Source organism: Bombus pascuorum, chromosome 8 (genome assembly GCF_905332965.1).
Source record: "Bombus pascuorum chromosome 8, iyBomPasc1.1, whole genome shotgun sequence".
NCBI classification, from domain to species: domain Eukaryota; kingdom Metazoa; phylum Arthropoda; class Insecta; order Hymenoptera; family Apidae; genus Bombus; species Bombus pascuorum.
In genome coordinates, this window is record NC_083495.1 from 2,539,639 (window position 1) to 2,557,666 (window position 18,028).

Sequence of the window (18,028 nt, forward strand, 5' to 3'; positions counted from 1 at the left end):
ACGTTATAAACTATTACGTAATAACGCCTAACGTTATATACTATTACGTAATGACGTAAAACGTTATATACTGATACGTAATAACGTATAACGTTATATACTATTACGTAATGACGTAAAACGTTATATAGTGATACGTACTAACGTATAACGTTATATATTATTACGTAATGACGTATAACGTTATATACTAATACGTAATGACGTATAACGTTATATACTAATACGTAATGACGTATAACGTTATGTAGTAATACCTTATTACGTATAACGTTATAAACTATTACGTAATAACGCCTAACGTTATATGCTATTACGTAATAACGTATTACGTTATATACTATTACGTAATGACGTATAACGTTATATACTAATACGTAATGACGTATAACGTTATGTAGAAATACCTTATAACGTATAACGTTATAAACTATTACGTACTAACGTATATCGTTATATAGTATTACCTTATGACGTATAACGTTATGTAGTATTACCTTATAACCTATAACGTTATAAACTATTACGTAATAACGCCTAACGTTATATACTATTACGTAATGACGTAAAACGTTATATACTGATACGTACTAACGTATAACGTTATATACTATTACGTAATGACGTATAACGTTATATACTAATACGTTATAACGTATAACGTTATGTAGTAATACCTTATAACGTATAACGTTATAAACTATTACGTAATAACGCCTAACGTTATATACTATTACGTAATAACGTATAACGTTATATAATATTACGTAATGACGTATAACGTTATATGCTATTACGTTATAACGTATAACGTTATATACTATTACGTAGTGACGTATAACGTTATATGCTATTACGTTATAACGTATAACGTTATATACTATTTCGTAATGACGTAAAACGTTATATACTGATACGTACTAACGTATAACGTTATATATTATTACGTAATGACGTATAACGTTATATACTAATACGTAATGACGTATAACGTTATCTAGTAATACCTTATTACGTATAACGATATAAACTATTACGTAATAACGCCTAACGTTATATGCTATTACGTTATAACGTATAACGTTATATACTATTACGTAATGACGTAAAACGTTATATAGTGATACGTACTAACGTATAACGTTATATATTATTACGTAATGACGTATAACGTTATATACTAATACGTAATGACGTATAACGTTATATACTAATACGTAATGACGTATAACGTTATGTAGTAATACCTTATTACGTATAACGTTATAAACTATTACGTAATAACGCCTAACGTTATATGCTATTACGTAATAACGTATTACGTTATATACTATTACGTAATGACGTATAACGTTATATACTAATACGTAATGACGTATAACGTTATGTAGAAATACCTTATAACGTATAACGTTATAAACTATTACGTACTAACGTATATCGTTATATAGTATTACCTTATGACGTATAACGTTATGTAGTATTACCTTATAACGTATAACGTTATAAACTATTACGTAATAACGCCTAACGTTATATACTATTACGTAATGACGTAAAACGTTATATACTGATACGTACTAACGTATAACGTTATATACTATTACGTAATGACGTATAACGTTATATACTAATACGTAATGACGTATAACGTTATGTAGTAATACCTTATAACGTATAACGTTATAAACTATTACGAACTAACGTATAACGTTATAAACTATTACGTAATAACGTATAACGTTATATACTATTACGTAATGACGCCTAACGTTATATACTATTACGTAATAACGTATAACGTTATATACTATTACGTAGTGACGTATAACGTTATATGCTATTACGTTATAACGTATAACGTTATATACTATTACGTAATGACGCCTAACGTTATATACTATTACGTAATAACGTATAACGTTATATACTATTACGTAGTGACGTATAACGTTATATGCTATTACGTTATAACGTATAACGTTATATACTATTACGTAATGACGTAAAACGTTATATACTGATACGTACTAACGTATAACGTTATGTAGTAATACCTTATTACGTATAACGTTATAAACTATTACGTAATAACGCCTAACGTTATATGCTATTACGTAATAACGTATAAAGTTATATACTATTACGTAATGACGTATAACGTTATATACTAATACGTAATAACGTATAACGTTATGTAGTAATACCTTATAACGTATAACGTTATAAACTATTACGTAATAACGCCTAACGTTACATGCTATTACGTAATAACGTATTACGTTATATACTATTACGTAATGACGTATAACGTTATATACTAATACGTAATGACGTATAACGTTATGTAGAAATACCTTATAACGTATAACGTTATAAACTATTACGTACTAACGTATATCGTTATATAGTATTACCTTGTGACGTATAACGTTATGTACTATTACCTTATAACGTATAACGTATAACTTTATAAACTATTACATAACAACGTGTAACGTTATATACTATTACGTAATGACGTAAAACGTTATATACTGATACGTAATAACGTATAACGTTATATACTATTACGTAATGACGTAAAACGTTATATAGTGATACGTACTAACGTATAACGTTATATACTATTACGTAGTGACGTATAACGTTATATGCTATTACGTTATAACGTATAACGTTATATACTATTACGTAATGACGTAAAACGTTATATACTGATACGTACTAACGTATAACGTTATGTAGTAATACCTTATTACGTATAACGTTATAAACTATTACGTAATAACGCCTAACGTTATATGCTATTACGTAATAACGTATAAAGTTATATACTATTACGTAATGACGTATAACGTTATATACTAATACGTAATAACGTATAACGTTATGTAGTAATACCTTATAACGTATAACGTTATAAACTATTACGTAATAACGCCTAACGTTACATGCTATTACGTAATAACGTATTACGTTATATACTATTACGTAATGACGTATAACGTTATATACTAATACGTAATGACGTATAACGTTATGTAGAAATACCTTATAACGTATAACGTTATAAACTATTACGTACTAACGTATATCGTTATATAGTATTACCTTATGACGTATAACGTTATGTAGTATTACCTTATAACGTATAACGTTATATGCTATTACGTTATAACGTATAACGTTATATACTATTACGTAATGACGCCTAACGTTATATACTATTACGTAATAACGTATAACGTTATATACTATTACGTAGTGACGTATAACGTTATATGCTATTACGTTATAACGTATAACGTTATATACTATTACGTAATGACGTAAAACGTTATATACTGATACGTACTAACGTATAACGTTATGTAGTAATACCTTATTACGTATAACGTTATAAACTATTACGTAATAACGCCTAACGTTATATGCTATTACGTAATAACGTATAAAGTTATATACTATTACGTAATGACGTATAACGTTATATACTAATACGTAATAACGTATAACGTTATGTAGTAATACCTTATAACGTATAACGTTATAAACTATTACGTAATAACGCCTAACGTTATATGCTATTACGTAATAACGTATAAAGTTATATACTATTACGTAATAACGTATAACGTTATATACTATTACGTAATAACGTATAACGTTATATACTATTACGTAGTGTCGTATAACGTTATATGCTATTACGTTATAACGTATAACGTTATATACTATTACGTAATGACGCCTAACGTTATATACTATTACGTAATAACGTATAACGTTATATAGTATTACGTAATAACGTATAACGTTATATGCTATTACGTAATAACGTATAACGTTATATACTATTACGTAGTGACGTATAACGTTATATACTAACACGTAATGACGTATAACGTTATGTAGTAATACCTTATAACTTATAACGTTATAAACTATTACGTAATAACGCCTAACGTTATATACTATTACGTAATGACGTAAAACGTTATATACTGATACGTACTAACGTATAACGTTATAAACTATTACGTAATAACGCCTAACGTTATATACTATTACGTAATAACGTATAACGTTATATACTATTACGTAATAACGTATAACTTTATATGCTATTACGTAATAACGTATAACGTTATATACTATTACGTAGTGACGTATAACGTTATATACTAACACGTAATGACGTATAACGTTATGTAGTAATACCTTATAACTTATAACGTTATAAACTATTACGTAATAACGCCTAACGTTATATGCTATTACGTAATAACGTATAAAGTTATATACTATTACGTAATAACGTATAACGTTATATACTATTACGTAATAACGTATAACGTTATATACTATTACGTAGTGTCGTATAACGTTATATGCTATTACGTTATAACGTATAACGTTATATACTATTACGTAATGACGCCTAACGTTATAAACTATTACGTAATAACGTATAACGTTATGTAGTAATACCTTATAACGTATAACGTTATATACTAATACGTAATGACGTAAAACGTTATATACTATTACGTAATAACGTATAACATTATATGCTATTACGTAATGACGTAAAACGTTAGATACTAATACGTACTAACGTATATCGTTATATAGTATTACGTAATGACGTATAACGTTATGTAGTATTACCTTATAACGTATAACGTTATATACTATTACTAACTAACGTATATCGTTATATACTATTACGTAATAACGTATAACGTTATATACTATTACGTAATGAAGTATAACGTTATATGCTATTACGTAATAACGTATAACGTTATATACTATTACGTACTAACGTATATCGTTATATAGTATTACCTTATGACGTATAACGTTATGTAGTATTACCTTATAACGTATAACGTTATAAACTATTACGTAATAACGCCTAACGTTATATACTATTACGTAATGACGTAAAACGTTATATACTGATACGTACTAACGTATAACGTTATATACTATTACGTAATGACGTATAACGTTATATACTAATACGTAATGACGTATAACGTTATGTAGTAATACCTTATAACGTATAACGTTATAAACAATTACGAACTAACGTATAACGTTATAAACTATTACGTAATAACGTATAACGTTATATACTATTACGTAATGACGCCTAACGTTATATACTATTACGTAATAACGTATAACGTTATATACTATTACGTAGTGACGTATAACGTTATATGCTATTACGTTATAACGTATAACGTTATGTAGTAATACCTTATAACGTATAACGTTATAAACTATTACGTAATAACGCCTAACGTTATATACTATTACGTAATAACGTATAACGTTATATACTATTACGTAATGACGTATGACTTTATATACTAATACGTAATGACGTATAACGTTATGTAGTAATACCTTATAACGTATAACGTTATAAACTATTACGTAATAACGTATAACGTTATATACTATTACGTAATAACGTATAACGTTATATACTATTACGTAGTGTCGTATAACGTTATATGCTATTACGTTATAACGTATAACGTTATATACTATTACGTAATGACGCCTAACGTTATATACTATTACGTAATAACGTATAACGTTATATGCTATTACGTAATAACGTATAACGTTATATACTATTACGTAGTGACGTATAACGTTATATGCTATTACGTTATAACGTATAACGTTATATACTATTACGTAATGACGTAAAACGTTATATACTGATACGTACTAACGTATAACGTTATATACTATTACGTAATGACGTATAACGTTATATACTAATACGTAATGACGTATAACGTTATGTAGTAATACCTTATAACGTATAACGTTATATGCTATTACGTAATAACGTATAACGTTATATACTATTACGTAGTGACGTATAACGTTATATACTAACACGTAATGACGTATAACGTTATGTAGTAATACCTTATAACTTATAACGTTATAAACTATTACGTAATAACGCCTAACGTTATATACTATTACGTAATGACGTAAAACGTTATATACTGATACGTACTAACGTATAACGTTATAAACTATTACGTAATAACGCCTAACGTTATATACTATTACGTAATAACGTATAACGTTATATACTATTACGTAATAACGTATAACGTTATATGCTATTACGTAATAACGTATAACGTTATATACTATTACGTACTAACGTATAACCTTATACGCTATTACGTTATAACGTATAACGTTATATACTATTACGTAATGACGTAAAACGTTATATACTGATACGTACTAACGTATAACGTTATATACTATTACGTAATGACGTATAACGTTATATACTAATACGTAATGACGTATAACGTTATGTAGTAATACGTAATGAGGTATAAGGTTATATGCTAATACGTAATAACGTATAACGTTATAAATTATTACCTAATAACGTATAACGTTATAAACTATTACGTAATAACGTATAACGTTATGTAGTAATACCTTATAACGTATAACGTTATATACTAATACGTAATGACGTAAAACGTTATATACTATTACGTAATAACGTATAACATTATATGCTATTACGTAATGACGTAAAACGTTAGATACTAATACGTACTAACGTATATCGTTATATAGTATTACGTAATGACGTATAACGTTATGTAGTATTACCTTATAACGTATAACGTTATATACTATTACTAACTAACGTATATCGTTATATACTATTACGTAATAACGTATAACGTTATATACTATTACGTAATGAAGTATAACGTTATATGCTATTACGTAATAACGTACAACGTTATATACTATTACGTACTAACGTATATCGTTATATAGTATTACCTTATGACGTATAACGTTATGTAGTATTACCTTATAACGTATAACGTTATAAACTATTACGTAATAACGCCTAACGTTATATACTATTACGTAATGACGTAAAACGTTATATACTGATACGTACTAACGTATAACGTTATATACTATTACGTAATGACGTATAACGTTATATACTAATACGTAATGACGTATAACGTTATGTAGTAATACCTTATAACGTATAACGTTATAAACAATTACGAACTAACGTATAACGTTATAAACTATTACGTAATAACGTATAACGTTATATACTATTACGTAATGACGCCTAACGTTATATACTATTACGTAATAACGTATAACGTTATATACTATTACGTAGTGACGTATAACGTTATATGCTATTACGTTATAACGTATAACGTTATATACTATTACGTAATGACGCCTAACGTTATATACTATTACGTAATAACGTATAACGTTATATACTATTACGTAGTGACGTATAACGTTATATGCTATTACGTTATAACGTATAACGTTATATACTATTACGTAATGACGTAAAACGTTATATACTGATACGTACTATCGTATAACGTTATGTAGTAATACCTTATTACGTATAACGTTATAAACTATTACGTAATAACGCCTAACGTTATATACTATTACGTAGTGACGTATAACGTTATATGCTATTACGTTATAACGTATAACGTTATATACTATTACGTAATGACGTAAAACGTTATATACTGATACGTACTAACGTATAACGTTATATACTATTGCTTAATGACGTTAAACGTTATATACTAATACGTACTAACGAATATCGTTATATAGTATTACGTAATGACGTATAACGTTATATATCATTACGTAATAACGTATAACGTTATGGACTATTACGTTAAAACGTATAACGTTATATACTATTACGTAATGACGAATAACGTTATATGCTATTACGTAATAACGTATAACGCTATATACTTTTACGTAATGACGTAAAACGTTATATAGTAATACGCACTTACGTATAACGTTATATACTATTACGTAATGACGTATAACGTCATATACTAGTACGTAATGACGTATAACGTTATGTAGTATTACGTAATGACGTATAACATTATATGCTATTACGTAATAACGTATAACGTTATATACTATTACGTAATGACGTATAACGTCATATACTAGTACGTAATGACGTATAACGTTATGTAGTATTACGTAATGACGTATAACGTTATATGCTATTACGTAATAACGTATAACGTTATATACTATTACGTAATAACGTACAACGTTATATACTATTACGTAATGACGTATAACGTTATATACTATTACGTAATAACGTATAACGTTATATACTATTACCTTATTTCGTATAACGTTATATACTACTACGTACTAACGTATAACGTTATAAACTATTACGTAATAACGTATAATGTTATATATCATTACGTAATAACGTATGACGTTATAGACTATTACGGTAAAACGTATAACGTTATATACTATTACGTAATGACGAATAACGTTATAAACTATTACGTAATGGCGTATAACGTTATATGCTATTACGTAATAACGTACAACGCTATATACTATTATGAAATGACGTATAACGTTATATACTATTACGTAATGACGTATAACGTTATATGCTATTACGTATTAACGTATAACGCTATATACTATTACGTAATGACGTGAAACTTTATATACTAATACGTACTAACGTATAACGTTATATACTAATACGTAATAACATATAACGTTATATACTATTACGTAATGACGTATAACGTTATATACTATTACGTAATGACGTATAACGTTATATGCTATTACGGAATAACGTATATCGTTATATAGTATTACGTAATAACATATAACGTTATATACTATTACGTACTAACGTATATCGTTATATAGTGTTACTTTCTGACGTATAACGTTATATGCTATTACGTAATAACGTATAACGTTATATACTATTACGTAATGACGTATAACGTTATATACTATTACGTAATGACGTATAACGTTATGTACTATTACGGAATAACGTATATCGTTATAAACTATTACGTAATAACGTATAACGTTATATAGTATTACGTAATGACGTATAACGTTATGTAGTATTACCTTATAACGTATAACGTTATACACTAACACGAACTAACGTATAACATTATGAACTATTACGTCCTGACGTATAACGTTATATACTAATACGTAATAACGTATAACGTTATATGCTATTACGTAATGACGTGAAACTTTATATACTAATACGTACTAACGTATAACGTTATATACTAATACGTAATAACATTTAACGTTATATACTATTACGTAATGACGTATAACGTTATATACTATTACGTAATGACGTATAACGTTATATGCTATTACGGAATAACGTATATCGTTATATAGTATTACGTAATAACATATAACGTTATATACTATTACGTACTAACGTATATCGTTATATAGTGTTACTTTATGACGTACAACGTTATATACTATTACGTAATAACGTATAACGTTATATACTATTACGTACGAACGTATATCGTTATAAACTATTACGTACTAACGTATAACGTTATATACTATTGCTTAATGACGTTAAACGTTATATACTAATACGTACTAACGTATATCGTTATATAGTATTACGTAATGACGTATAACGTTATATATCTTTACGTAATAACGTATAACGTTATAGACTATTACGTTAAAACGTATAACGTTATATACTATTACGTAATGACGAATAACGTTATATGCTATTACGTAATAACGTATAACGCTATATACTTTTACGTAATGACGTAAAACGTTATATAGTAATACGTACTAACATATAACGTTATATACTATTACGTAATGACGTATAACGTTATATGCTATTACGTAATAACGTACAACGTTGTATACTATTACCTAATAACGTATAACGTTATATAGTATTACGTAATGACGTATAACGATATGTAGTATTACCTTATAACGTATAACGTTATACACTAACACGAACTAACGTATAACGTTATAAACTATTACGTACTAACGTATATCGTTATATAGTATTACTTTATGACGTATAACGTTATATGCTATTACGTAATAACGTATAACGTTATATGCTATTACGTAATAACGTACAACGTTATATACTATTACGTAATAACGTATAACGTTATATAGTATTACGTAATGACGTATAACGTTATGTAGTATTACCTTATAACGTATAACGTTATACACTAACACGAACTAACGTATAACATTATAAACTATTACGTACTGACGTATAACGTTATATACTAATACGTAATAACGTATAACGTTATATGCTATTACGTAATGACGTGAAACTTTATATACTAATACGTACTAACGTATAACTTTATATACTAATACGTAATAACATATAACGTTATATACTATTACGTAATGACGTATAACGATATATACTATTACGTAATGACGTATAACGTTATATGCTATTACGGAATAACGTATATCGTTATATAGTATTACGTAATAACATATAACGTTATATACTATTACGTACTAACGTATATCGTTATATAGTGTTACTTTATGACGTATAACGTTATATGCTATTACGTAATAACGTATAACGTTATATACTGTTACGTAATGACGTATAACGTTATATACTATTACGTAATGACGTATAACGTTATGTACTATTACCTTATAACGTATAACGTTATATGCTATTACGTAATATCGTATAACGATATATACTATTACGTAATGACGTAAAACGTTATATACTAATACGTACTAACGTATATCGTTATATAGTATTACGTAATAACGTATAACGCTATAAACTATTACGTAATAACGTATAACGTTATATACTAATACGTAATGACGTATAACATTATATACAATTACGTAATAACGTATAACGTTATATACTATTACGTAATCACGTATAACTTTATGTAGTATTACCTTATAACGTATAACGTTATATGCTATTACGTAATAACGTATAACGTTATATACTATTACGTAATGACGTATAACTTTATATGCTATTACGGAATAACGTATATCGTTATAAACTATTACGTAATAACGTATAACGTTATATAGTATTGCGTAATGACGTATAACGTTATGTAGTAATACGTAATGAGGTATAAGGTTATATGCTAATACGTAATAACGTATAACGTTATATGCTATTACGTAATGACGTGAAACTTTATATACTAATACGTACTAACGTATAACGTTATATACTAATACGTAATAACATATAACGTTATATACTATTACGTAATGACGTATAACGTTATATACTATTACGTAATGACGTATAACGTTATATACTATTACGTACGAACGTATATCGTTATAAACTATTACGTACTAACGTATAACGTTATATACTATTGCTTAGTGACGTTAAACGTTATATACTAATACGTACTAACGTATATCGTTATATAGTATTACGTAATGACGTATAACGTTATATATCATTACGTAATAACGTATAACGTTATAGACTATTACGTTAAAACGTGTAACGTTATATACTATTACGTAATGACGAATAACGTTATATGCTATTACGTAATAACGTATAACGCTATGTACTTTTACGTAATGACGTAAAACGTTATATAGTAATACGTACTAACGTATAACGTTATATACTATTACGTAATGACGTATAACGTTATATACTAATACGTAATGACGTATAACGTTATGTAGTAATACGTAATGAGGTATAAGGTTATATGCTAATACGTAATAACGTATAACGTTATAAATTATTACCTAATAACGTATAACGTTATAAAATATTACGTAATAACGTATAACGTTATGTAGTAATACCTTATAACGTATAACGTTATATACTAATACGTAATGACGTAAAACGTTATATACTATTACGTAATAACGTATAACATTATATGCTATTACGTAATGACGTAAAACGTTAGATACTAATACGTACTAACGTATATCGATATATAGTATTACGTAATGACGTATAACGTTATGTAGTATTACCTTATAACGTATAACGTTATATACTATTACTAACTAACGTATATCGTTATATACTATTACGTAATAACGTATAACGTTATATACTATTACGTAATGAAGTATAACGTTATATGCTATTACGTAATAACGTACAACGTTATATACTATTACGTACTAACGTATATCGTTATATAGTATTACCTTATGACGTATAACGTTATGTAGTATTACCTTATAACGTATAACGTTATAAACTATTACGTAATAACGCCTAACGTTATATACTATTACGTAATGACGTAAAACGTTATATACTGATACGTACTAACGTATAACGTTATATACTATTACGTAATGACGTATAACGTTATAAACTAATACGTAATGACGTATAACGTTATGTAGTAATACCTTATAACGTATAACGTTATAAACAATTACGAACTAACGTATAACGTTATAAACTATTACGTAATAACGTATAACGTTATATACTATTACGTAATGACGCCTAACGTTATATACTATTACGTAATAACGTATAACGTTATATACTATTACGTAGTGACGTATAACGTTATATGCTATTACGTTATAACGTATAACGTTATATACTATTACGTAATGACGCCTAACGTTATATACTATTACGTAATAACGTATAACGTTATATACTATTACGTAGTGACGTATAACGTTATATGCTATTACGTTATAACGTTTAACGTTATATACTATTACGTAATGACGTAAAACGTTATATACTGATACGTACTATCGTATAACGTTATGTAGTAATACCTTATTACGTATAACGTTATAAACTATTACGTAATAACGCCTAACGTTATATGCTATTACGTAATAACGTACAAAGTTATATACTATTACGTAATGACGTATAACGTTATATACTAATACGTAATGACGTATAACGTTATGTAGTAATACCTTATAACGTATAACGTTATAAACTATTACGTAATAACGCCTAACGTTATATGCTATTACGTAATAACGTATAAAGTTATATACTATTACGTAATAACGTATAACGTTATATACTATTACGTAATAACGTATAACGTTATATACTATTACGTAGTGTCGTATAACGTTATATGCTATTACGTTATAACGTATAACGTTATATACTATTACGTAATGACGCCTAACGTTATATACTATTACGTAATAACGTATAACGTTATATACTATTACGTAATAACGTATAACGTTATATGCTATTACGTAATAACGTATAACGTTATATACTATTACGTAGTGACGTATAACGTTATATACTAACACGTAATGACGTATAACGTTATGTAGTAATACCTTATAACGTATAACGTTATAAACTATTACGTAATAACGCCTAACGTTATATACTATTACGTAGTGACGTATAACGTTATATGCTATTACGTTATAACGTATAACGTTATATACTATTACGTAATGACGTAAAACGTTATATACTGATACGTACTAACGTATAACGTTATATACTATTGCTTAATGACGTTAAACGTTATATACTAATACGTACTAACGAATATCGTTATATAGTATTACGTAATGACGTATAACGTTATATATCATTACGTAATAACGTATAACGTTATGGACTATTACGTTAAAACGTATAACGTTATATACTATTACGTAATGACGAATAACGTTATATGCTATTACGTAATAACGTATAACGCTATATACTTTTACGTAATGACGTAAAACGTTATATAGTAATACGCACTTACGTATAACGTTATATACTATTACGTAATGACGTATAACGTCATATACTAGTACGTAATGACGTATAACGTTATGTAGTATTACGTAATGACGTATAACATTATATGCTATTACGTAATAACGTATAACGTTATATACTATTACGTAATAACGTACAACGTTATATACTATTACGTAATGACGTATAACGTTATATACTATTACGTAATAACGTATAACGTTATATACTATTACCTTATTTCGTATAACGTTATATACTACTACGTACTAACGTATAACGTTATAAACTATTACGTAATAACGTATAATGTTATATATCATTACGTAATAACGTATGACGTTATAGACTATTACGGTAAAACGTATAACGTTATATACTATTACGTAATGACGAATAACGTTATAAACTATTACGTAATGGCGTATAACGTTATATGCTATTACGTAATAACGTACAACGCTATATACTATTATGAAATGACGTATAACGTTATATACTATTACGTAATGACGTATAACGTTATATGCTATTACGTATTAACGTATAACGCTATATACTATTACGTAATGACGTGAAACTTTATATACTAATACGTACTAACGTATAACGTTATATACTAATACGTAATAACATATAACGTTATATACTATTACGTAATGACGTATAACGTTATATACTATTACGTAATGACGTATAACGTTATATGCTATTACGGAATAACGTATATCGTTATATAGTATTACGTAATAACATATAACGTTATATACTATTACGTACTAACGTATATCGTTATATAGTGTTACTTTATGACGTATAACGTTATATGCTATTACGTAATAACGTATAACGTTATATACTATTACGTAATGACGTATAACGTTATATACTATTACGTAATGACGTATAACGTTATGTACTATTACGGAATAACGTATATCGTTATAAACTATTACGTAATAACGTATAACGTTATATAGTATTACGTAATGACGTATAACGTTATGTAGTATTACCTTATAACGTATAACGTTATACACTAACACGAACTAACGTATAACATTATGAACTATTACGTCCTGACGTATAACGTTATATACTAATACGTAATAACGTATAACGTTATATGCTATTACGTAATGACGTGAAACTTTATATACTAATACGTACTAACGTATAACGTTATATACTAATACGTAATAACATTTAACGTTATATACTATTACGTAATGACGTATAACGTTATATACTATTACGTAATGACGTATAACGTTATATGCTATTACGGAATAACGTATATCGTTATATAGTATTACGTAATAACATATAACGTTATATACTATTACGTACTAACGTATATCGTTATATAGTGTTACTTTATGACGTACAACGTTATATACTATTACGTAATAACGTATAACGTTATATACTATTACGTACGAACGTATATCGTTATAAACTATTACGTACTAACGTATAACGTTATATACTATTGCTTAATGACGTTAAACGTTATATACTAATACGTACTAACGTATATCGTTATATAGTATTACGTAATGACGTATAACGTTATATATCTTTACGTAATAACGTATAACGTTATAGACTATTACGTTAAAACGTATAACGTTATATACTATTACGTAATGACGAATAACGTTATATGCTATTACGTAATAACGTATAACGCTATATACTTTTACGTAATGACGTAAAACGTTATATAGTAATACGTACTAACATATAACGTTATATACTATTACGTAATGACGTATAACGTTATATGCTATTACGTAATAACGTACAACGTTGTATACTATTACCTAATAACGTATAACGTTATATAGTATTACGTAATGACGTATAACGATATGTAGTATTACCTTATAACGTATAACGTTATACACTAACACGAACTAACGTATAACGTTATAAACTATTACGTACTAACGTATATCGTTATATAGTATTACTTTATGACGTATAACGTTATATGCTATTACGTAATAACGTATAACGTTATATGCTGTTACGTAATAACGTACAACGTTATATACTATTACGTAATAACGTATAACGTTATATAGTATTACGTAATGACGTATAACGTTATGTAGTATTACCTTATAACGTATAACGTTATACACTAACACGAACTAACGTATAACATTATAAACTATTACGTACTGACGTATAACGTTATATACTAATACGTAATAACGTATAACGTTATATGCTATTACGTAATGACGTGAAACTTTATATACTAATACGTACTAACGTATAACTTTATATACTAATACGTAATAACATATAACGTTATATACTATTACGTAATGACGTATAACGATATATACTATTACGTAATGACGTATAACGTTATATGCTATTACGGAATAACGTATATCGTTATATAGTATTACGTAATAACATATAACGTTATATACTATTACGTACTAACGTATATCGTTATATAGTATTACGTAATAACGTATAACGTTATAAACTATTACGTAATAACGCCTAACGTTATATACTATTACGTAATGACGTAAAACGTTATATACTGATACGTACTAACGTATAACGTTATATACTATTACGTAATGACGTATAACGTTATATACTAATACGTAATGACGTATAACGTTATGTAGTAATACCTTATAACGTATAACGTTATAAACAATTACGAACTAACGTATAACGTTATAAACTATTACGTAATAACGTATAACGTTATATACTATTACGTAATGACGCCTAACGTTATATACTATTACGTAATAACGTATAACGTTATATACTATTACGTAGTGACGTATAACGTTATATGCTATTACGTTATAACGTATAACGTTATATACTATTACGTAATGACGCCTAACGTTATATACTATTACGTAATAACGTATAACGTTATATACTATTACGTAGTGACGTATAACGTTATATGCTATTACGTTATAACGTATAACGTTATATACTATTACGTAATGACGTAAAACGTTATATACTGATACGTACTATCGTATAACGTTATGTAGTAATACCTTATTACGTATAACGTTATAAACTATTACGTAATAACGCCTAACGTTATATACTATTACGTAGTGACGTATAACGTTATATGCTATTACGTTATAACGTATAACGTTATATACTATTACGTAATGACGTAAAACGTTATATACTGATACGTACTAACGTATAACGTTATATACTATTGCTTAATGACGTTAAACGTTATATACTAATACGTACTAACGAATATCGTTATATAGTATTACGTAATGACGTATAACGTTATATATCATTACGTAATAACGTATAACGTTATGGACTATTACGTTAAAACGTATAACGTTATATACTATTACGTAATGACGAATAACGTTATATGCTATTACGTAATAACGTATAACGCTATATACTTTTACGTAATGACGTAAAACGTTATATAGTAATACGCACTTACGTATAACGTTATATACTATTACGTAATGACGTATAACGTCATATACTAGTACGTAATGACGTATAACGTTATGTAGTATTACGTAATGACGTATAACATTATATGCTATTACGTAATAACGTATAACGTTATATACTATTACGTAATGACGTATAACGTCATATACTAGTACGTAATGACGTATAACGTTATGTAGTATTACGTAATGACGTATAACGTTATATGCTATTACGTAATAACGTATAACGTTATATACTATTACGTAATAACGTACAACGTTATATACTATTACGTAATGACGTATAACGTTATATACTATTACGTAATAACGTATAACGTTATATACTATTACCTTATTTCGTATAACGTTATATACTACTACGTACTAACGTATAACGTTATAAACTATTACGTAATAACGTATAATGTTATATATCATTACGTAATAACGTATGACGTTATAGACTATTACGGTAAAACGTATAACGTTATATACTATTACGTAATGACGAATAACGTTATAAACTATTACGTAATGGCGTATAACGTTATATGCTATTACGTAATAACGTACAACGCTATATACTATTATGAAATGACGTATAACGTTATATACTATTACGTAATGACGTATAACGTTATATGCTATTACGTATTAACGTATAACGCTATATACTATTACGTAATGACGTGAAACTTTATATACAAATACGTACTAACGTATAACGTTATATACTAATACGTAATAACATATAACGTTATATACTATTACGTAATGACGTATAACGTTATATACTATTACGTAATGACGTATAACGTTATATGCTATTACGGAA